Here is a 23007-nt window from a genome sequence, read left to right as displayed (position 1 = left end):
GCCCCAGTTATACCTACCACCTACCAGTATGATTTTCTATTCTGCACCTTTCTCGCCTTTCTCTGAGCGTCTTTTGGACTGGAATGTTTTCGTCATTTTATATTTACCTCTGAGTACCAAGGCCCTACTCAGCACTCTGTACATATCTCTTCAATAAATTAATAAATCAATCCATTTTGAAGTTTTATCAGTTATTTTTTTCTTTTTAAAAATTGTGGTAAAATATACACTACATAATTTTAACCATTTGAAGTGTCCAATTCATTGGGACATTAAGTATATCCCAATGTTTTATAATTTTTCTATCATTTTAAATGGTTTAAACTGGTCAGAGCTGTTAGAGCCACTTAATCTGGACCCAAGGGACTCATGACACTCAGAATTCATTTCATCCCACTGAACCACCAATCAAAATCTGTGTGAGCGAGTATGGAATTATTTCATCCTATTTGAACTAGCTTGAATCAGGGAGAACTGGCTCTGCCCAGGCTCCAGGCCAGTAGTCGGCACTCAAAGTTGGTGATTTTCTTTGGCCTAATCTCTTGGGTTGTCACTTTCTCTTTTGTTATTTTTTTTTTTCCCTTGGAGGTATCTGCCCTGCTGCTCTCCTTTCTCCTCCCACATACCACACCCGTCCCTGGATCGGCCTGGCTCTGGGGCAGGGAGCTTACATTCTACTGCCACCTTCATTGTCCCACCCGTGCACCTGCACTTTCAAAACAACTCCTGCAGGCAGGCTTTGGAGGCAGTCGTAATCAAACAGGCTGACTCATTTAGGGAGTCTACCTGTATCTGGACAACCTCTTCAAATATTTAAGGTCACCCTTACCCCCTCCTGGGAGAGGAGGGACATTTTCTCACAGTCATTCTATTTCCTACCTCACTAGCTTTAAACGCCTCCATTTGAGTTGAAAGAATGTAGCACTGCATTAGGAACCAAGAAACTGGGCTCTAGTAATTTTCCGGCCATTAGCTAGCTGGGTTATTTTGGTCATGCCCTCCCTGGGACGATATTTGCCAGTTAGTAAAAAGAAGGGCTTGGATATACAGATCAAAGTTTGATTTTTATTATTACTGTTTTGCAGCAGGTTTTTTTCTGTGTGTGGGGATACAGTATTACCCTAAGACAAGAAAAATGCTGAATCCCTCTGGCTGTCAGAAGCGAGTTTTCTCTCTCCCCCATGCTGTCTAACCCTAGTTAGAATGTGGAGGGCTCTTGTCCTTTGTCCCTTGCCTTTAGAAGGAGCCCAGTGAGTATTATCTTCTGTGTGAGTGTGCGCGTGTGACTGTGCGCCCCTTACAGGAGGGCTCTTCTGTCGCTGCCCTTATAGTCACTGCCTTCTTCTCCGCTCTTGTTTACAGCAAAAATTTTCTTGCTGGCTCCCTGCTTCAGCCTCATCCTCATCCTCTTGTAGCCAGAATGGTTGTCCCAAAACGCAAGGATGCCCCCATCCCTCCTGTGCCTCGGTCCTTCAATGGCTCCCACAAACCTCAGGATAAGATTAGCGCGGAATTCAAGGCCTTCCACCATCTGGCCCTAGTTTAATTACCTCCTGGTCTCACCCCTTTTTCCTCTTACTTGGCCAGCCCGGACCGCTCTTCCTTCCAATCTCGCCACCCTCCTCCCTCCTTTCCTCGGTCTAGACTGTCCTCCCCTCTACAGAATGATGTCTGTCCGCTCTCACCCAGGGAGGGATCTGTGGCGTTCGTCCTCGTTAAGGGGCCCCTCTGGTGAGTGAGGGTGGGTTGGGGGCCGGTGCTTCCCGACGCGGCCGCCAGGAGGCGTCAGGAGCGGCTCCAGATGACAGCAGGAGGCCGAGAGTGGGGGAGGGAGGAGGGACTGAGGGAGCGCGGATCCCGGCTCTCGGGATCGCAAACTCAGAGCCAGAGTTCTCCGCGCGCACCCGAGCCTCTAGCCGCCCGCGCAGCCCGACGCGGAACCCGGGCGCAGCGGGAGCCCGTGCAGGACGGGCGCGGGGCGGCGGCGGCGGCGGCCGTCCATGCGGCGCGCTCGGGGCTGCCCGGCGCCGGGAACCACGCGGGGGCGAGGCGAGGCGGCCACCGGCCGCTCCGGGACACGGACCGCCAGGTGAGCCGAGCTGCCCGCGCCGCGCGCCCTCTGCGCCCAGCCCGCGGGGTCACGACCCGGCCCGGCCGCTGCCAGCCTCTCGGGCCCCCTCAGGACCGCCGGGCGGGCTGGCGCGGGTGGCGGGGCGCAGTGGGTGTGTCGGGGGCGCCGAGGGGCTGCGTCCGAACCAGACTGAGGGAGCCAGCGCGCGCCTAGTTCGTGCCGACGGCTGCGCCTCCTTCTGTCTTCTTCTTTTCCTGGGGGATTTGCTCCGTCCCAGCGCCAGCACTCACCCCTCCACCCTCCTACTTGGAAACTATTGGGACAGTCAACCTTGGCCGTCCTGGAGTCGGGGCCCCGAGCTCTCTTGGTTGCGGCAGTTGGGGACTGGCGAGTGAACACCCAGCCCGCGCGACCCCACGCTAGCCTCGCCAACCTCCTGCCCGGGGCCGGAGAGCTGGTCGAGTCTCGGTCGGCGCGCGTCGAGACCCAGCCTGGGGCCTCGGCCACATCGTTTTCTAGAAAGCCTCACATCTCTGTGTGTGTGTCTCAGCTAAACCGCTGCAACCTAGCGCCTCTGGGAGCCGGAGTGGATGGGCGGTTTCCGCCAACTCCGGACACTTCCTCAAGTGTAGCCCAAGTACCTGCAGTCCCTTGGCGCGCTTGTAGAATTAGCTTTTACAGAACTAGCCCACACTGGAGCTATCTGGAAGTTAATATTTTTTTCATTGAAATAACATCAGCCTTAAGTTGGGAAGAGGCTTTCAGGTCGTTCTCAGGCCCACTTAGCATCGGGAATTTGTGGGGTCTCCTTAAGCAGTCCACAGCCAGACCCGCGCCCCACCCCCCTGCGCGTGCCTCCACTACTGCCTGGCGAGTGTGCGTGCCTGCCTCTCTTCCTGTCTCCTCAGTGACCCCCACCGCGCAGCCCTTTGTTCCTTGGCAGGCAGTAAGTGAATCTGAAGCCTTGGTCCTGGGTAGCCAAAGCGATCCTGTGATGCCTGTTGGAATTTGGAAAAAGAGACATAGAGACCTGAGAGAGGTCTACGGAATCATCTCCTCCAACTGTCCTTTCGCAGCTGAAGGCACCCAGGTACAAAAGAGTCTAAAGATTTTTCAAAGGTCACACAGCTCTTAAAACCTGTATAACTGCGTATGTCTTCTGCTTCATTGATAAAAGTGATGAAGTGGTTGGGCTTAATAGCACTTTATTGGGTCTCAAAATACAAAGAAGTAAACATTTTAAAAAGGTGATTTAAATACAGTGCTACTCAACTCCTATAGATTTTTGTTGGTACCATAGTTGAATTCCTTTAGAGAACAAAATCCTAGCCCTGAAATTAATGCAAGGAAGCAGACAGGAGTCCTGGGACTTTCCTATAAACCGTTGCAGGGCTGGAACAGGGATTTCCCAGAGGTCCCGGAAACAAGTTTGGGTGATCAGAATACTGGAGGCCCTAGTGAACAAGCAACTCGGGTGGCCTCTTGTGGGGAGGGCTGGCCAGATGAGCTTGTGTGGTCTCCTCCATGCCCAGCACCCAGCAGGGTGCCAGCTTGGTCTTATCTTCATTTCAGGCTTCCCTGCCATGTAGAAGTGGTTCCAGTTGGCTGTTAGGAAAAAATAAATAAAATACAGCCTAGAGTTTGCATAAGATCAGGATTGGATATTTTGACTCGGAGGGTTGTTGTTGACCTAGAAATGCTTATTGTGACTGTGACCAGTTATCCTAAAGAGAGTCTGGGTACTGATTGCCTATCCTTTTCCATCCCCCAACGTTTCTCTTCATGGTACCACCTTTCTCCCAGTTGGCTGGGAGTCTCTGTGTTTGAGGGTACCAGACTCGGCATCCCAGCCCCTCATTTATAGCTAATTCGTTACCAAGTCCCATCCACGTTCGTTTGTGGTATCCAGGAAATTATTTTCCTGTCTCCATTCCCTCTGCTCCCTCCTCAAACCATGTCCGCGTTACAGTAAGAGTCTCCCCTCTTGACTTCTGGCCACGAGTCCCTTGCTTCATTTTAATCCATCGTCTTTCATGCTGACAGATTAATATTCCTAAAATTCTGATTGCACCACATCACTTCTTTCAAAAAATCACAATGGCTCCCCAGCATTCACTTCTATTTAAATCTTCTCCAGCCAATATTTTTGGGGATCTGCTGTGTCAGGGAGTGTTACAACATGCTGAGGCTTAAACCAAGAGCAAGACAATATCCTTGCCCTTGATTTGTTGACAGGCTAGCAGATGATGTATAGCCACCTGGGAGAGAAAGAGATGTAAAGAAAGAACCACAAAACAAAGCAAAACATTGGGAGTGTGCAAAACATCAAGGAGACATAGATGAGGGAGAAATATTTTCCTGCGTGGGAAGAGCTAGGAAAATTTCTGCTGGGCTTTGAAACATGGGGAGGAGTTCAAGGAGATGGGAAGGGCTGGAAGGAGGGGAAGCATGGCAGGCAAAGGGAAGAGCTTGAGCAAAGACCTAGAGATGTGAAAGTGTTCGTATGGACACGGTGGCATCAAGGCCATTCTTCGTCTGGATGTTTCAAACTTGCCTTAATTTGAGTCTACTTGATTGATCCAAGAGCAGCCCAACTCTTCCCTGCCTGAAATCCTTCACTCCACTTACCTGTTCTTTTTATCGTGGCCTTGTATGTCCCCTACCCAGCAGCTCAGAAATGCAGATTTCCCCTCTGCTGGTCTAAATTTTGCCAGGAAGTGGATCCCAGCCCTTCTTGCACATGCCCATCCCTCTCTTCCATGAACCCATTTTATGTGTTCCCCTGCATTCTTTGCACGGTCTCTGTATTCAGCCTGGACATGTCCTAGTGGGCAAGCCGCATCTCCCCAGCCACCCCAAAGTTTCTCCAGAGCAGCTCCTGGGTTTCTGTTCCTAGGGCCTCTCCCGGGCCGTGGGGCACAGTTCCAGCACGTTGCTAGCACCAGCGAACTTGAAAATGTGACTGGCTTTGACCTTCCATCCTACTTTTCCCTGCTTTCTCTTCTTCTCCCCACTTGTCCCACCTTTTATCTTTCTCTGTGTGTGTGTGCAGAGTTGTGATATTTATTTACATATGTGCAGATCTAAAGGTTGCACGTGTGTTTATCGCCTGGCTTCTCTTTGAAGGTAATGGTTTAGAAATGCTGTGCCAATTGCTAACGCAGGGCCCAGGCTGCCACTGGGAGGGGAGTTTCAGTGCGAGGCTCTGCCTTGAGGCTGCTTTGCTGACTCTTGCCCTCTTTCAGGATCCCCCCTCTTCACTCCCCTCTGCTTGACCTGTGCGCTGATGCCGGGCCACCCCTCATCTTGGGCCAGACTTGCCTTCTTTTCTTTCTCCAACCCATCAAAACTGACTTCTCCAGTTTCTGGAGCCTTGCTGGCCTGATGAATTCTTTCAGGTCAAGTTTAATGAGCCCTGTGTGTGCTGGGCTTGATGCTTTCATCCTTCCAGCAACCTGTGACAGGAACAGTATCATCTGCATTTTATGAGGAAGGAAACTCCGCTTACCTGCCTGAGGTCAACAACTCAGGTTTGGAATCTGAGTCTTAGAACCCAGCTTCCTAAGTCTGGTGCTCTTTCCACTATATCCCTGTTTCCTGAAAGGGTTGTTTTCAGAACACCTGAATCAGAATTAGGATCTGGTGGGGGAAAAAAACAGATTCCAGGGTGGAGGCAGGGCCTGGGAATGAGCATTTTAAAGACAGCCTCAGGTAATTCTGCACGGTTCAGGTTTGAGGACCACTGCCCTAGGCTGCCTTTACAATGAGGTTCTAATGACAGGTGGTGAGTTAATGAGTCAATGGATCCCAGGTAGCACAGTCCTTTTTAACAGAGGCCTTGACCTTGACTCTTAAGGAGTGAGCCATGGAGCAGAGCCCTCTTTTGGTCAAAGGGGTCTTCAGTTCAGTCCTGAAAGCATGCTCCGCACCTCTCCCCATCAGGCTCACTGTGAATGTATTTCTGGGCTTGAGCATGTGCTGAGGGAGAGGGACCAGGGTGGATTGGTTTGGAGACCCGAGTTGCCTGAGGTGACAGTGGACTGGGACTCCCCAAAGAGGGCTGAGCGTGTGGGCGTGGTGAGTCCCACCTCCTTCCCCAGAGTGGGGTCTGGTCATTGACACATCTCCTTCATTCTACAGGCCTTTATTTTGCACCCTCCCACCTCGAGGCTTGGTTTCTCCATCTGTAAAAGGATGGCCACATCCTAGAGGGCTTGTGTAGGGACTGGTGCACAGGCACATGGGGCATTAAGCAAAGTGGGTGCCCGGTGTCAGTTTTCATCCCATTTAACTGCTCTGTACCCAGTCAGCGCTTGGCAGGCAGTTGGTGCTCAATATATGAGCTCTAGAAAAAGTACGTCGTCTCAGGCCCCCTCAGGTCCAGGGGGTTTGTGTCTGAAGGGCTGAATATTGCAACCTTAATTCAAACCCAGGAAATGAACAGCCCTAGCTGTGCAGTAATAATAGTGATGATGATGATGATAATGATCAAGAAGAATTATCAATTCAACATCCTCTTCCCTCTCCATTTCCTTCCTACAATTTCCCTTTAGTTTCCTCCAAGAAGGACCTAAGAAACAGGTAGGCAGCAGTTTGCTTTTATTGATGGTTACCTGGCCCGGGAGAGTGGTCCCTTTCTGCTTATCTCTTTTCCTTTTTCCCTAATCCTTTCCCTGAACGTACTGTGCATGCTGTCTTCTCGCATGAGCCTTACTCAAGCACATCACTGAGCAGTACCCCGGCAGCATTCTCCCTTAACCCCTCTCCTCTCGGGCGTGGTCCGGAGAGCCTGCTTACACTGCACTTGTCCCAGAAGGGTGGTATCAGGCAGCCCAGGACCTGGGCTGGGCAACCCTCCCAGACAGCTGGCCGTCTGCCCTAGGGCTGGCTAGCAGCAAGGACCCAAATAATGAGTGATTATTGGACGCCCCATCTAATCTCCTGCCAGGGGAAATGAAGGGCCAGCCGTGGGCTGGGGCTCGTCATGACCTGCTCCAGGTGGGCTTGGAATGCACCCAGCTCAGGATGGGGATTAAGGCTTGAAAGATGAGAGGAAATGAGATGTTAACCCTTTAGGTTGTGGCCCCCTGAGCCCCAGCAGGGAAGTCGCAAGGGAATTATCTGTAGGCATCTGATGAAAGGGGAGCTTGGCCTCTGATTTACGGCAGGGATGCAGCCACATGACTCTGAGGGGAGAGCAGCAGGGTGAGACAAGTGATGTCTTTGACTTCACCATTTTTCTTGGAGGCTCAGGTTAATTTCTTATGCAAATGGATACGCGGACTGCAGGGAGGCTGCTCTACCTGCTTCCTTCTTGGAAACCTTCTGATCATATCAGCACGTTACAAATTTGTAGTTGCCAAACAGACTTTTCCTTCTGTAACACAGTGCCTCTGATCCTTGTCATTTCGAGGAGGATGGAGAAGGGAGTCTGGCACTGGCTGGACACCATCTTCGGTAGTGGGTCCACCTCCTTCCCCGGGTCAGGCAGCTGAGGGTGGGAGCCCTCCCGAGCCGGCTGCCTGAATTCAGGCCTTGACTCAGCCATGCTGGGGGGCCCTGAAGAGTTCCTTAACCTCTTGTGCTGTAAGTCTTCCCGTCTGTAAAATGGGCATAGTAATACATACATACATACTGTGGGTGAGAGTCATGAGAATGTAAAAATCTTAAAACAGCCTCAGGCACATGGATGTGCCGTGTGAAGGTTAGCCATCACTTTTTTCTCACTTCTCTGGGAAGGATGTAAGCAGCTTCTCTTCCACACCTCTCACATTTGCTTAGGGTGATTGATCTCGATTGTTTGACCTCTAACCCTCACATGCCTTGAATTCTGGTCCCTCTCGCCCCTCCCTTTGCTACTGGCTCCCTGGCCTTCAGCTGCCCTTTTGATTCCACTCGTTGCCCCCAGCCCCTGCCTCCATGCTTGGCGGCCAGAGCTGGTGGACTGGGAAGTGACACCTGCCTGGTCCTGTGGTGGCATGGCCCTTCCACACCAGCGCTGCCCACAGCCAGCCTTGCTGTGACCTGACAGCCCAGAGAAAAGTGGCTGAGAGCAGGGAGGGCAGCTGCCTTGAAAGCAAAATTAGGAGCCGTGGAGACAGTCTGACCTGGGTGCAAATCACAGCTCTGCCCCTTCTTCTGGTTTCTTTGAGCTCTGGTTGCTTCATCCTTGATTGATGCTAAGAATAGCAACACTTATCTAGTGGTCAAGAGGGTCCCACCCGACAGTGGACATGAGGCTCTTTGAGACTGTCAGTAGAGGCGGAGAGTTTATTGCTGGTTATAAGGTGAGTCTTGGGAGTGGAGCTGTGTGTCTTCAAGTTTTTAAGTCTTGTTACAGGGTATGCACTGACATCCTAGCCACTAGCTCTGTTTAGTGTCTTTTCCAGAACAGACAAGTACTCAGGTCCTGCTTGACTTTAGTGATGTTTTAGTCAAGGCCCAGGGTTTCATTCTATTTTTTTATTTTTATTAATTTTTACTGGAGTATAGTTGATTTACAGTGTTGTGTTAGTTTCTGCTGTCTAGCAATGTGAATCAGTTATACATATACATATATCCACTCTTGTTTAGATTTTTTTCCCATATAGGTCATTACAGAGTATTGAGTAGAGTTCCTGTGCTATACAGTAGGTTCTTATTAGTCCAGGGTTTCATTCTGCTTGCAGTTCAAAGGATCTTCTGGCCAGCTAAGGGAGAGGGAACTGCTGTTTATGGAGCTCTGTGTCAGGTGCTGGGATTTACCTGCATGAAGTTATTTAATCCTCTCCACAATCCATGTAAGCTAGACAATATTCTTCTTGTTGTACAGCCTAGAAAACTGAGGCTCAGAGAGGTTAAGGAAATTACATGGGCTCACACAGCAAGTGGATGTCAGAGTGATATTTGAATTCCAAGTCATCCGCCTCCAGAATATGTGCTCTGGGGGAACTACTGGGCCAGTTAGTGCCTCATTATAATTATAACCCGCTGAGAAGTCTAACTGTAACCACTTAAAAGTCTAATTGTAACCCACTTGAAAATTTTAAAAATTGAGATTCACCGTTTTAAAGTACACAATTCAGTGGTTTTTACGTTATTCACAAAGTTGTGCCACCCTCACCATGATCTAATTCCAGAATATTTTCAGCAGCCCTAAAAGAAATTCTGTACCCATTAGAAGTCATTCCCCACTCCCTCCTCTCCCAGCCTGTGCAAACCATGACTCTACCTTCTGTCTCTATGGATTCTGGACATTTTATATAAATGGAGTCATATGATACATGGTCTTTTTTTTTTTTTTTTTTTTTTGTGGTATGCGGGCCTCTCACTGTCGTGGCCTCTCCCATTGCAGAGCACAGGCTCCGGACGCGCAGGCCCAGCGGCCATGGCTCACGGGCCCAGCCGCTCCGCGGCATGTGGGATCCTCCCGGACCGGGGCACGAACCCGTGTCCCCTACAACGGCAGGCGGACTCTCAACCACTGCGCCACCAGGGAAGCCCGATACATGGTCTTTTGTGACTGACTTCTTTCCTAAGAATAGCGTTTCCAGGGTTTGTCCATGTTGAAGCGTGTATCAGTGCTTCCTTCCTTTTTATTGCTGTGTAACCCACTGAAACTAAAAAGTAAGGCTGACTATTTTGCTTAGAGAAGGGGTGGAGTTACAATCGCCAAACAGATGTAGCACAAAGGGGGGCTCATTTTTTACTGTGGGCAGGTGTGAAAGAACCGTGACTATGGGGGCAGGCGGAGTGAGTACGGCTGCCTGAGTGTGTGGAGGCGGAGGCGGGAGGGAGGTTAGCTGGGTTCCCACGTCTGGGAGTAGCAGGGATGCCCAGCTTCTCTCCTCCAGGCACTCGTGCTGCCCTTGGCTTGTGCCACTGGCAAAGGCTATTGAGATGTGCCCTGGGTGCCGTGGACCCCTGCCTGGGAGAGGCGGGCTGGAGGGTTTTGGAGCTGCCTTTGCCACAGTCTGCCTAGTTTCGGTACAGTATAGACAGTTTAGCCCCTGCACAGTCTGCTGCATAGCTTTGAACTCCACGTGGACCCCGGTGTCAAATGCTGTGTGCTGATGACGGCACTGATGATTTGCTTTTTAAGTTTCTAGATATAACACTTTATTTTTTTCTGATTACAAAGGTAAGATATATTTATTGCAGAAAACTTAGAAAATACAGAAAACACAAAGCAGAAAAATAAAAATCACCCATAATTTCCCAACCAATGATGACCATTATTTTCAATGTGTATCTTCCTGGTGTCTCTCTCTCACCCTACCCACACACACTTTTATAAAATCGGTATTATGTTAAACATATTGCTTTGTTCACTACTTTTTTCACTTAATAATTCATCATAAACATTTTCCTTCTGTACTAAATATTCGATATTCTTCAAAAACGTGATTTTTTAAATGGCTGCAGTGTATTTTTTTAAAATATTAATGTTTGACTTATGATAAAAACCCTCCAGAAAGTAGGCATACAGGGATATACCTCAACATAATAAAGGCCATATATGACAAACCCACAGCCAACCTCATTCTCAATGGTGAAAAACTGAAAGCATTTCCACTAAGACCAGGAACAAGACAAGGTTGCCCACTCTCACCACTCTTATTCAACATAGTTTTGGAAGTTTTAGCCACAGCAATCAGAGAAGAAAAAGAAATAAAAGGAATCCAAACCAGAAAAGAAGAAGTAAAGCTGTCACTGTTTGCAGATGACATGATAATATACATAGAGAATCCTAAAGATGCTACCAGAAAACTACTAGAGCTAATCAATGAATTTGGTAAAATAGCAGGATACAAAATTAATGCACAGAAATCTCTGGCATTCCTATACACTAATGATGAAAAATCTGAAAGAGAAATTAAGGAAACACTCCCATGTACCACTGCAACAAAAAGAATAAAATACCTAGGAATAAACCTACCTAAGGAGACAAAAGACCTGTATGCAGAAAACTATAAGACACTGATGGAAGAAATTAAAGATGATACAAACAGATGGAGAGATATACCATGTTCTTGGATTGGAAGAATCAACATTGTGAAAATGACTATACTACCCAAAGCAATCTACAGATTCAGTGCAATCCCTATCAAACTACCACTGGCATTTTTCACAGAACTAGAACAAGAAATTGCATAATTTGTATGGAAACACAAAAGACCCCGAATAGCCAAAGCAATCTTGAGAAAGAAAAACGGAGCTGGAGGAATCAAGCTCCAGGACTTCACACTATACTACAAAGCTACAGTAATCAAGACAGTATGGTACTGGCACAAAAACAGAAATATAGATCAATGGAACAGGATAGAAAGCCCAGAGATAAACCCACAGACACATGGTCACCTTGTTTTTGATAAAGGAGGCAAGAATATACAATGGAGAAAAGACAGCCTTTTCAATAAGTGGTGCTGGGAAAACTGGACAGCTACATGTAAAAGAATGAAATTAGGACACTCCCTAACACCATACACAAAAATAAACTCAAAATGGATTAAAGACCTAAATCTAAGGCCAGACACTGTAAAACTCTTAGAGGAAAACATAGGCAGAACACTCTATGACATAAATCACAGCAAGATCCTTTTTGACCCACCTTCTAGAGAAATGGAAGTAAAACAAAAATAACAAATGAGACCTAATGAAACTTAAAAACTTTTGCACAGCAAAGGAAACCATAAACAAGACCAAAAGATAACCCTCAGAATGGGAGAAAATATTTGCAAATGAAGCAACTGACAAAGGACTAATCTCCAAAATTTACAAGCAGCTCATGCAGCTCAATAACAAAAAAACAAACAACCCAATCCAAAAATGGGCAGAAGACCTAAATAGACATTTCTCCAAAGAAGACATACAGGTTGCCAGCAACACATGAAAGAATGCTCAACATCATTAATCATTAGAGAAATGCAAATCAAAACTACAATGAGATACCATCTCACACCAGTCAGAATGGCCATCATCAAAAAATCTACAAGCAATAAATGCTGGAGAGGGTGTGTAGGAAAGGGAACCCTCTTGCACTGTTGGTGGGAATGTAAACTGATACAGCCACTATGGAGAACAGTATGGAGGTTCCTTAAAAAACTAAAAACAGAACTACCATACGACCCAGCAATCCCACTAGCAGGCATATACCCTGAGAAAACCATAATTCAGAAAGAGTCATGGGGCTTCCCTGGTAGCACAGTGGTTGAGTGTCCGTCTGCGGATGCAGGGGACACGGGTTCGTGCCCCGGTCCGGGAGGATCCCACATGCCGCGGAGCGGCTGGGCCCTGTGAGCCATGGCTGCTGAGCCTGCGCGTCCGGAGCCTGTGCTCCGCAACGGGAGAGGCCCGCGTACTGCAAAAAAAAAAAAAAAAGAGTCATGTACCACAATGTTCATTGCAGCTCTATTTACAATAGCCAGGACATGGAAGCAACCTAAGTGTCCATCGACAGATGAATGGATAAAGAAGATGTGGCACATATATACAATGGAATATTACTCAGCCATAAAAAGAAATGAAATTGAGTTATTTGTAGTGAGGTGGATGGACCTAGAGTCTGTCATACAGAGTGAAGTAAGTCAGAAAGAGAAAAACAAATACCGTATGCTAACACATATGTATGGAATCTAAAGAAAGAAAACAGGTTCTGAAGAACCTAGGGGCAGGACAGGAATAAACATGCAGATGTAGAGAATGGACTTGAGGACATGGGGAGGGGGAAGGGTAAGCTGGGACGAAGTGAGAGCGTGGCATGGACATATATACACTACCAAACGTAAAATAGATAGCTAGTGGGAAGCAGCCACATAGCACAGGGCGACCAGCTCGGTGCTTTGTGACCACCTAGAGGGGTGGGATAGAGAGGGTGGGAGGGAGACGCAAGAGGGAGGAAATATGGGGGTATATGTATATGTATAGCTGATTCACTTTGTTATACAGCAGAAACTAACACACCATTGTAAAGCAATTATACTCCAATAAAGATGTTAAAAAAATATTAATGTTTGCTTAAACAGTCCCCTGTTTTGGACATGTTGGTTTTTTTCAGTTTTTCGATATTGTTTATAAATAAAACTGCTTCTTTTGTGCTTTTTTTGTACATCTATTAATGCATAGTGCTCCTTCTGGGACAAAAGATATAAATACTCTTAAAGTATTTGATACATATTATCAAATTGGCCTTCCAGAAAACTATATAATTCCACAACTGTGCTACATTTTAACTTGAGTTTTACTGTACATGTTGCTTTGCCGAAGTACGCCTCCATTCCCCTGTGCCTCCCTCCTCCCCTCCCTTCTCTGTACCCCCTGGCTCACCCCACCTATCAGCATAGTACTCTAATTGCTCATATTGTTTTCTCCTTGATATTTGCCTATATTTTAATTTATGCATGTCTTTTTCACCTAGTATGATTTTTATATTAACATTTCTCTTGACATAGTCAGGGTTCCCATTTTTAAGCTTAATGACCATTTCCATCATTTTGCCCCATCATGGTTTCCTTAGCCATTCCGCATCCTCTGTTAGAGATCTAGGTGGTTTCTAGTTTCTTCCTCATCAAAAAATTAGTGCTACCAACTTGAATGTTCAGTTTGCTCTTTTGTTTTTTGTTTTTCTGATCTCATGTTCCATTTTGGAAATTCAGTTCCTGGTCATGTAATTACTAGGTGCAAGGCAGGAGCTGTTCTAATAACATTAATGCTGCTGAGGGGCCTTCAGAGAAAAGGCACCTGGGAGGCCCAGGTGAGAGAACCCAGAAACAGAATGGATGCGCGTTTTGGCCTCCCTTTTCCCTTCCTTATTAGGTACTGTTCTTTCCTCGGGGGAACATGGGAGGAACTCAACACCTCACTCCTACAAGGGATATAAGAGGTGCTGCGAATTGGGACTTACCGAGTTGCATGCAGGGAAATTAGGTCAGTGTTCGTACGGTGTCCACATATAAACGGCATCATACGATAGGTGGTCTTTTGTGACTAGCTTCTCTCACTAAGCATAGTGAAGGGGAAGATCTTGGCGGCTTCTCAGATTGTGCAAATACGCTTTCGTGGTTCTGCGTGGGCCTCGCCTTGCGTCCATTCACCCTGCTTCCAGTACTTTCTGAGCCCCGGCCACGCGTGGCAGCAGGACCCTCCATCGTAAATGGTGTGAGTTCCAGTCCTGACTTTGTCACTTAGTGCCTGTGAACAGCTTAACCTGTTCCAGCTTCAGTGTCCTCATTTGTGAAAAGGACTAATGATCACTGTACCTGCCGTCAGAGTGAGAGGAGACAGCGTTTGTTCATTCCTCTCTTGAAACCAAGGGGCCTTCATGGGCGCTGGGACATCTGTCCGCCTTCAAGAGAAAGGAGCTGGCATTCCTGCCTTGGGGGGCACTTACAGTCTTGGAGGGGCCAGGCGGGGAGATGATGCGTGTGATAAAGGGAAGGCAGGGGCCCAGGAGAAGGGCATCGGCCTGACAGTGGTGGGAAGTCACAGCGACTTAAGAAGGGCCGCACGCTGACTTGGGAAAGGGAGGGAGGACGCAGAAGCCTGTTTTACGGGAGGGCTGCATTCTCGAAGACCTCACAGAATTCAGATCTCTCAGCATTCAGACTGTGGTTTTCCCCAGAGGATAGATGTACAGAGCATGCATGGGTGCGTGGTGCATTCTCAGAATGCATAATTTTGCTCGAAGTTGGCTTTTCACGCTGTCACTGTTATCACCAGCACTGCACAGAGGGCTCACTCATAAACGGCCCACTTGGTATCTCAGGACGGTTTGGCTTCCTCGATAGCCAAGCTGCCGATGGTGGTTGTTACTGTCATCATCACAGTGTGTTTTCAATCCAGCACCACCATTTGACAGACCATCTAGATCAGAGGTCAGCAAACTTTTTTTGTAAAGGACCAGTGAGTTAATATTTCAGCTTTGTAGGGTCTTTGTTGCAACTAATCAGCTCTGCCTTTGGAGCACAAAAGCAACCATAGACGATACAGAAAAGAATGGGCAGTAAAACCTTATTTACACACGCTGCAATTTGAATTTCATATAATTTTCATGTCGTGAAATAGTATTCTTCTTTCAATATTTGTTCAGCCATTTGAAAATGTGACAAGAGCAGGCCGTGGGACAGGTCTGGCCCACTGGCCAGGGTTTGCTGACCCCTGGTCTAGATGACTATAATATTTGAAAATTGTTTTCAGTTGAGTGAATGTTAAAAAAAAAAATAAAAAGAGTGAATGTTAAAATAGCCCCGCAGTCAACAAAACCACTCATAGAAGTTCCAGGGATCGTAAGAGTATAGCTAAGTTCACAAGTTCTATCAAAAGATTGTGGGTATTTATCAGCCTGGGTGATACCAATGTAGGCAAGTTATTCTAACGAATTTTAAAATTTACATCATATTGTTTTGAAATGCATCAGATGACTTTATTAATAGTTACCTCATTCTATGTTGTGGTTCAAATTGTATCCCATACCTTTGTTCGTTACTGTGTACCATCCTGGAATCTAACACCTCTGCCTGCCTCTAGACAGTCTGATGGCCTATGGTGAGGGGTTTGGAACTTAATTCTGGCTGGAATTGTTGTTGTAGAAGCATGGGAAGGAGCACCAAGGCGTATGTCTGGCACATGGTGAATGTGGGATAAACTTTGTTCTCTCTTCTCCCTTTCTTTTCCTCCCCACCCAAATGTTCTGTATATTTGGTCAGCTCTAAAACATGCTGAGCCTCTTTGAAATTGTTACTTTGGTTCTTTCCACATGCAGTAAAGTCACTAACCTTTTTAAATGGAAACAAAAACAAAGGCTGTTAGAAAGCAGTTTCCCCTCCCGGGTCACCAGCTTTCCCTTGCTGGAGAATAAGCAGTGCTGTGCTGAGACCGCGGCCAGGGCCAGAAGAGAGGCCCCAGGTCCAAGGCAGGCGCCTCCAGCTGGGTGCAGACCCAGCTCTCCAGCCAGGAGGGGGGCGTCTGGTCTGCTGGCTGCTCTGAGGTCCACAGCTCCTGGGTGTATCTTGGTTTCAGAGATTCCAACGGTAGAAAAGCCAGGATCCTCTCCAGATGGGAGACCACCAGCCCCGAAGGTGACTGTGATGCTGTGGTTCTTGGCTCTCGAGTGTGCTTTTGCTGTGTGTGTTGGATGGAAGGCCCGTCTTGAGTAGACATGTGTTTGTGTTGTTCAGGGGGCTGATGTGCACAACCACGTGTGCTTTCTGGCCTGGGGTCTGGCAGGATGTGAAGAGAGGCAGCCACTATCCTTTGGCTGGTGAGATTTTGCACTGTTATGTTGGGGAGGGGGCTGGCATTCTTCCTGTGCTTTTGGAGCTCTTTGGTTTATACATGAGTGGTCTTGGAGCCAAGGGCATGGACGTTGAGTCCTGACTTTGCTACCGCTTTGCCATTTGATCTCCAGTAACCCATCCTACTCTGTCTCGGGGGTCACTAATTCCTCACTCCTGAATGAATGGTGATAGCCATTTCTGGGGGCCCATTTCTCAGCTGAGGCATGTGGGGAGCCTGAACTTTCACTCCCATCCAGCAGCAGTAAGGCGTCCTTGCCCCTCCCCGCTGGGTGGTCAGAGGAGACCTAGTGGAGAGTCAGGACTCTTACCACCACCCAGTAGTAACGAGGCCATGCATCTCCTCCCACTCTCTGCCTTCCCCCAGTGGTGCCAGTGGAGGCCTTGTGAGGCACAGTGATGTGGCCCTCCTGCCCCTCCCAGCCAGGGAAGTATCAGTGGAGACTTGTTGGGGAGCTGAAACCCCCTCCCCTGTCAGCAGTAATGATGAGCCCTCCTCCCCCCTTAGGAGGCCAAGTGGGGAACCTGGACTTCTATCCCCACCTAGCTGTGATCAGGTAGGATTCCCCTTCCTCAGCTGGAGCACTGTCAGAGGAAGCCAGCTAAAATGGAAGGTTTAAGTAAGTTCTAGAGCCTCATAACGTAACACCTAAGATGTCCAGGTCTTAATTGAAAACCACTTGTCACACCAAGATGCATGGAGATCTCAAGCTTAATGAGAAGCGACAACACTGAGGTGACAGGGAAGTGGCAATTCTCTGACGAAGATTTTGAAGCAGTCATCATAAACATGCTTCAGTGAGCAGTTATGAACATGCTTGACACAAACGGGAAAAAAAATAGAAAGTCTCAGCAAAGAAACAAAAGGCATAAAGAAGAACCAAATGAAAATTTTAGAATGGAAAAAGACAGTAACGGAAACAAAGTCACACTGGATGGGCTATACAGCAGAGTGGAGATGACAAAGGAAAGAATCAGTGAATTTGAAGACATAACCATAAACATTCCCCAATCTGAATGACAGAGAGAAAACAGACGAGAGGAAGAGAAAAAGAGCAGATCCTCAGGGGACCTGACATTTGGGTCTTTGAAATCCCAGTAGAGGGGAAAGAGGGTAGGACTGAAAAAGTTCTCAATAGACTAATTGCTGAAAACTCCCCAAGGTTAGGATGAGACACAAGCCTCCAATTCAAGAGCTTAGTAAGTTCCAAACAGGATAAACCCAAAGAAATCCATACTGAGATATCTCATGCTCAAACTTCCGAAAATAGTTTTGAAAAAGAGGAAAGTAGGAGGAGTCAGTCTCCCAAGGTTTCAAGACTTATAGCCACAGTAATCAAGACCGTGTGGGGTTGGCACAGGGACAGAAGAGAGAACCTAGAGGCGTGCCCATCTGATTTTTGGCAAAGGTGCTTAGGGAAATCAGAGAAACACTTACTGCAGTGATATGGATGGTGATTTGGAAGAGGCTGGTAGTAGATGGAGAGGAGAGGGGAGGGTTTACCTGAGAGACAGTTACAAGCAAAGAATTGACAGCTGGCAAGAGATGAGGTCTTAGGGCTCATGGGAGGGGGAAATCACAGAAGCCCAGGCAGGCTTCGAACTTTGTTCATTGGAAGAATAGTGATACCACCATCAAAGTAGGAAAGCTCGGCAGGAAGAGGACTTTGTGTGGAGCTGGTGACCAGGTCCTTTTATCATTAAGCATGTGTGGGCCATCAGCAGGAGGAAACTAGAAGTACAGGAAAACAGTCTGAATGAGAGGGTAGGCCTTGAGACGTTGGGTTTTTTTTTGCGGTACGCGGGCCTGTCACTGTTGTGGCCTCCCCCGTTGCGGAGCACAGGCTCCGGACGCGCAGGCTCAGCGGCCATGGCTCACGGGCCCAGCCGCTCCGCGGCATGTGAGATCTTCCCGGACCGGGGCACGAACCCGTGTCCCCTGCATCGGCAGGTGGACTCTCAACCACTGCGCCACCAGGGAAGCCCGAGACGTTAGGTTTTTGAGACCTCTGCATGAGATAATAATCAAAGAGGTCAGAGTGAAAGAGTGCTTACCCAGTGTACAGAGCTCATTAGCGGGGGATGGGTTGTGGTTGATATTTTTCTAGTCCTGGTTTGGGTCACAGGGGGAGCAGACAGAGGAGACCGGCAGGGAACAGACGCAAATGGCTGCTGACGATTGGGTTGAAGAAAAAGGGTACGATAACGGTTTTATTCTTGCTAAACCCAATTGTCTTTTACTGTCCCCCTTGACCTTTGGGTGACCTTTGACTCCAGCGACTTGCCTCTCTTGGTTTCCTTGAAAATATTTCCTAATTCACAAGATGGCTGTCTGTTTTTCATTATCATAATCTTTTAATCATGGCACCCGATTTCAGCTTTACCTAATACCAGCCCATCACAGAGTTGTGTCAGGGAAATAAGACTAATTTGCTGGGGTTTTGCTTCCCTCTGTAAGGATATATGAGCCTTTCAGCCTACACCGCACAGCAGTGATTGTTACAAATCATTGACTAGATTTCTATCGCTTAAAAAAATAATGACATAACTCAAATGTCAATGCAGAAGCCCCAAGAGCTGAGCAGGAAAAGGCAAATCCTTCTCTCTGATGTTCAGAAGCGCCAAGGGCAGAGTATGTGGCCGGCTGATTTATGGTGGCCGAGGCACACGGAGCCAGGATGTGTTCTGGACGGGTAAGTGCATGGGGGCGCTGAGATGATAAGCTGGACTCAAGGCTAAAGCTGCCGTGGAGTGAACGGGGCAGAGCACAACCTTATATACAGCAGCTCCCCTGGCTCGGCCCAGGCTGCAGCCTGCATTGTGCAGCCCGTAAATGTGAACTCAAGCAGCTCTCCAGGAAATGTGTATCTGATGCAGTATGTCAGGGGACCTGAGAGGCAGCTTAATGGAGTGCTGACACAAGCCAGGACTCGACAGCAGGGCTTGGGTTCCATCATGCTGCTGCTCTTTACTAGGGGCATATTGCTTCTGATGACCTCGGACACAGCGCTTCACTGCTCACAGCCTGTTTCCTTCTGTGTAAAATGGATATATCAGTAGCACCTACCTCGTAAAGTAATGTTTGAAAAGTGTTCAGCGCAGTCTGTCAGGTATTATACACTCAATAAAAATTAAAAATCTGTAGTCTGATGTGGACATGGTGGGAGGAAGAGGAGGGTGGGATGAATTGGGAGATTAGGATTGACATATATACACTACCATGTGTAAAATGGATAGCTAGTGGGAACCTGCTATAAAGCACAGGGTGCTTACCTCGGTGCTCTGTGATGACCTAGATGGGTGGGATGGGAGGGTGGGGTGGGAGGGAGGTCCAAGAGGGAGGGGATATATGTATACTTATAGCTGATTCACTTCACTGTACAGCAGAAACTAACACAACATTGTAAAGCAATTATACTGCAATAAAAAAAAAATCTCTAGTCTGAGCTTTGCCTCTAATTAGCTGCGATACTTTGCACCAGTCAGCTTATTTCATTGAGCAATCAGTTTATTCATCTGTGAATCATGATTACAAAATAATGGATTTGGAGAGTTGGGTTGGAAACTCCCAGTTTTTGTGTGCTTTGTGATTCTGTGATGAGATGTCAATCAGACAAGTCACAAAGGAAATGATAGATTTAAAGACAAAATAAAAACTTATTTGCGTAAAAGTTACAAGCAAAATTAAAAGACAAAAATCAAACTGAAAGAACTTGACAAAATAAGGGTCAGTGTCCTTAATATAGAAACAGCTTCTTAAAAATCAACAGAAAACATTATGAACTGTACTGAAAAACTGGCAAAAGAGATAAGAAATGCACAGAAGAGATAGTACACATGACTAATAAAAATGAAAAACGATTCCAACTTTACTAGTAATTGAAGCAATACAGTTAAAATGATTTACCTTTTTTTTTTTTTTTTGGCCTATTGTGACTAACACACTGAATGCCCACCCTGTACGAAGCAAAGTTATTACTCAAAGGTTTCCTGCGAGTATGGACAGACCACATTTTCCACGCGCTCTTGCAGTTAGGTATGGCCATATGACTAATAGAATATGAGTGGCAGTGATTTGTTAACGGCTTCTCAAAGCTCTTAGCTCAGTCCCCCATGCTTTCTCTTTTCCCTTGTTTGTTCACGGGCTGGAAAGTAGAAAAAAAACCAGCTGAGGATTCCGAGGCTCTAGACAATGGTGGAGCCACTAGATGAAAAGAGACTGGGTCCCTGGATGCCTGCGTGCCTGTGTGGATCAGTGCGCCCCTTCCAAGCCACATCAGACAATGAATTGAGCAAAAACTTTTTGTTGTGTTAAGGCTTTGAAACTCTAGGATGGTTTGTTGCAGCTCTTAGCCCACCCTAACTAATTATGGATCAAATTTTAAAAGATTATAATGCTAACCTTATTGGCAAGTATGTTTATTTCATCCACTACAGTGGGATTTTAGGTGGGTATGCTCTTTTTGAAAACAGCCCATATGTAAGAAGGACCTTAAATAATGATACCTTTTGGCTTAGTGATTCTGGTTTTAGGAATCTACCGTAAGGATCTAAGCAGAGAAACAGATAAAGAATTTCCTATAAAGATACTCATCACAAATTCCAACAATAAGGGAACTACTTAGATATGTTATCCAGCTTCCATGGGGTGAACTATTATACAGTGATTAAATGAGATGTTTATGATTTAAAGTCAAAAATAGAATGCAAAACTGTATAAGTGACTTTGTATATGTAGAATAGACAGATAATATAGCTAAGCATTAAGCATAGAAAAAAGACCAGAAGGAAGAACACCAAAAGCATTCAGAGTGGTTAACCTGGAATGTGAGGCTATGAGTAATTATAGCTCTCCTCTTTACGTTTTCCTGTAGTTTTCAATTTTTCCTCAATAAACATGTGCCATTGTATAGACAGTTTTTTTCTAAAAGACTATCCTATTAGCTATGTTCCACCCAGCCTTGAAGTCTCACCTAGATCTATCTTGTGGATGAATTTAATGCTTGCTGTCTGTGAGTTTGTCTTTTAGTGTTAGTGCACGTGGCGTACCCACTTCCCCGGCATGTGTGTGTGTGTACGTGTGTGTGGTGCATACACAGATGTACACAGGTGTTTGCCAGAGTGCCAAGAGGCCATTTGCAGATGCCAGGACCTTATATCATAAGGAGGGGAAGGTGGACCAGGAGGGGAGCTCAGCCTGAGCCAAAGCTGCCATCAGTCTTACGGCCATCTGCCTTGGACCAAAGTTCATCATCACCTTGGAGAAGGCCTGGGTAGCACATCAGAAAATCTGTGTCTCCTGTGCAGAGCTCAGGCTGTGGAAGTCTGATCGTGTTTCCTTTGATGAGTACAATCCAGGGATTACAAATCACTCTTGGTAGAGGACGCTGGGGAGAGGTTGAGTCTGAGTGGGGAAGAAGGCTGGAGCCTGTCTCTAGGTATCTTCGATTCCTAGGTAGGGTGGCCTGCATCACATCACAGCTGTTTATTCGTGTGTCCAAGTAGGGCAGAGAAGGTCACTGATGGTGTTAATTTCAGAAACAATTAGCAGTTGCTACAAAACAGGAAAGTCTCTATTCAGATTGTGGGCTGGGCATCAGGACGTTGGAAATGTAGTATGGTCATGCTTGAGGAGAATGTCCTCCGAGTGAGATTGAATGTTAAGGTCTCTATCACCACAGAACACCTATTGGGCCCCCAGCTGCTGTTCTAGGCACCAGGAATATAAAAAATAAGTCTTTTAAAAGACTTTTAAAAAGTCTTTTAAAAAATAAGTTTTAAAAAGTCTTATAAAAAATAAGTTTTTACTCTTCTGTAGTGTCCTGTTTTGGGGAGGAAAGGAAAGCACAAACCATGATGATACACTGTGGCAGTTGCTAGGTTGGAGTTCTGCATATGCGACTTACACAGAAGTAAAGAAATTTAACCAAGTTTATCGAGTGCTGTAAAGCAAGTGACTAAGGAATATTTGGAGAAGAGAAAGCGCTCTTACTCCAAATGCATTTCTTCCTTCCATCTGCAGTATCATGTCATCCGAAATTGAAAAAGCAACTCTCTACAGAAGCAGGAACAAATGGCTCATTTATTGAAAATATCTTGCCCGCCTGATATTTCTACCCTTGACTGTTTTCCTTAGTTACCTGGGAAGCGTTTTTTAGGACTGAGAACAAATATACACCACATCAATGTTGATGACCATGAAAATGATGTAGTTTGCATTGAAATCCTTGACTAATCTGTGCTGATTACCTAGTTTCTCCAGGGAAGAAAGGAGAAGTAAGGTGTTTCCTTTAATGAGTTAGCAAAACCCAGTGTAATGTGTTTGCTTAATAGTATCCGGGGAGTTTTAAGATCTTCTTAACATTTTTACCTAATTCAGATTCTCTGGGTTTTCAGGATGCTCTGGGCAAGCCAGCCAGTTTGCAGAATGGAGGTTCAGTGGAAAGAAATGAGTTCTGTGGCTGGGTTTGAATGTGATGGGAAAAAAGGATGGGCTTTGCAAGGGGTAGGAGAAAAGACCAAATACTGAGAGCAGAGAGAGTGTCAGGAGAACATACTTCTGGCCTCAGGTCAGGAGGGGGAGACTGGAAAGGTGAGGGGGGCGGTGCTGGGGCTCCAAGGTCAGCTTTCCTGAATACCCTGCTGCCTGAGGCAGGATTTCCTGAA

General features: G+C 46.8%; 1 protein-coding gene across 2 annotated transcripts in view; it reads left to right on the top strand.

Annotated features, from left to right (window-relative positions):
• Window positions 1-1829: 1829 nt before the first annotated feature.
• Window positions 1830-23007, top strand: part of THSD4 (thrombospondin type 1 domain containing 4) — a 582688-nt gene continuing 561510 nt past the window's right edge. Inside the window, exon 1 of one of the 2 annotated variants that reach the window (XM_033439983.2) lies at window positions 1830-2089. The gene's annotated coding sequence lies outside the window, so the exon portion shown is untranslated. Of the gene's footprint in view, window positions 2090-3026; window positions 3162-23007 lie in introns of those variants that run through there. The other variant, XM_033439984.2, reaches the window with a different exon arrangement.

This window comes from Orcinus orca, chromosome 2, assembly GCF_937001465.1.
Source record: "Orcinus orca chromosome 2, mOrcOrc1.1, whole genome shotgun sequence".
Taxonomy (NCBI): Eukaryota; Metazoa; Chordata; class Mammalia; order Artiodactyla; family Delphinidae; genus Orcinus; species Orcinus orca.
The sequence above is the reverse complement of the archived record's forward strand: the minus strand, read 5'-3'. Positions and strand labels throughout refer to the sequence as shown.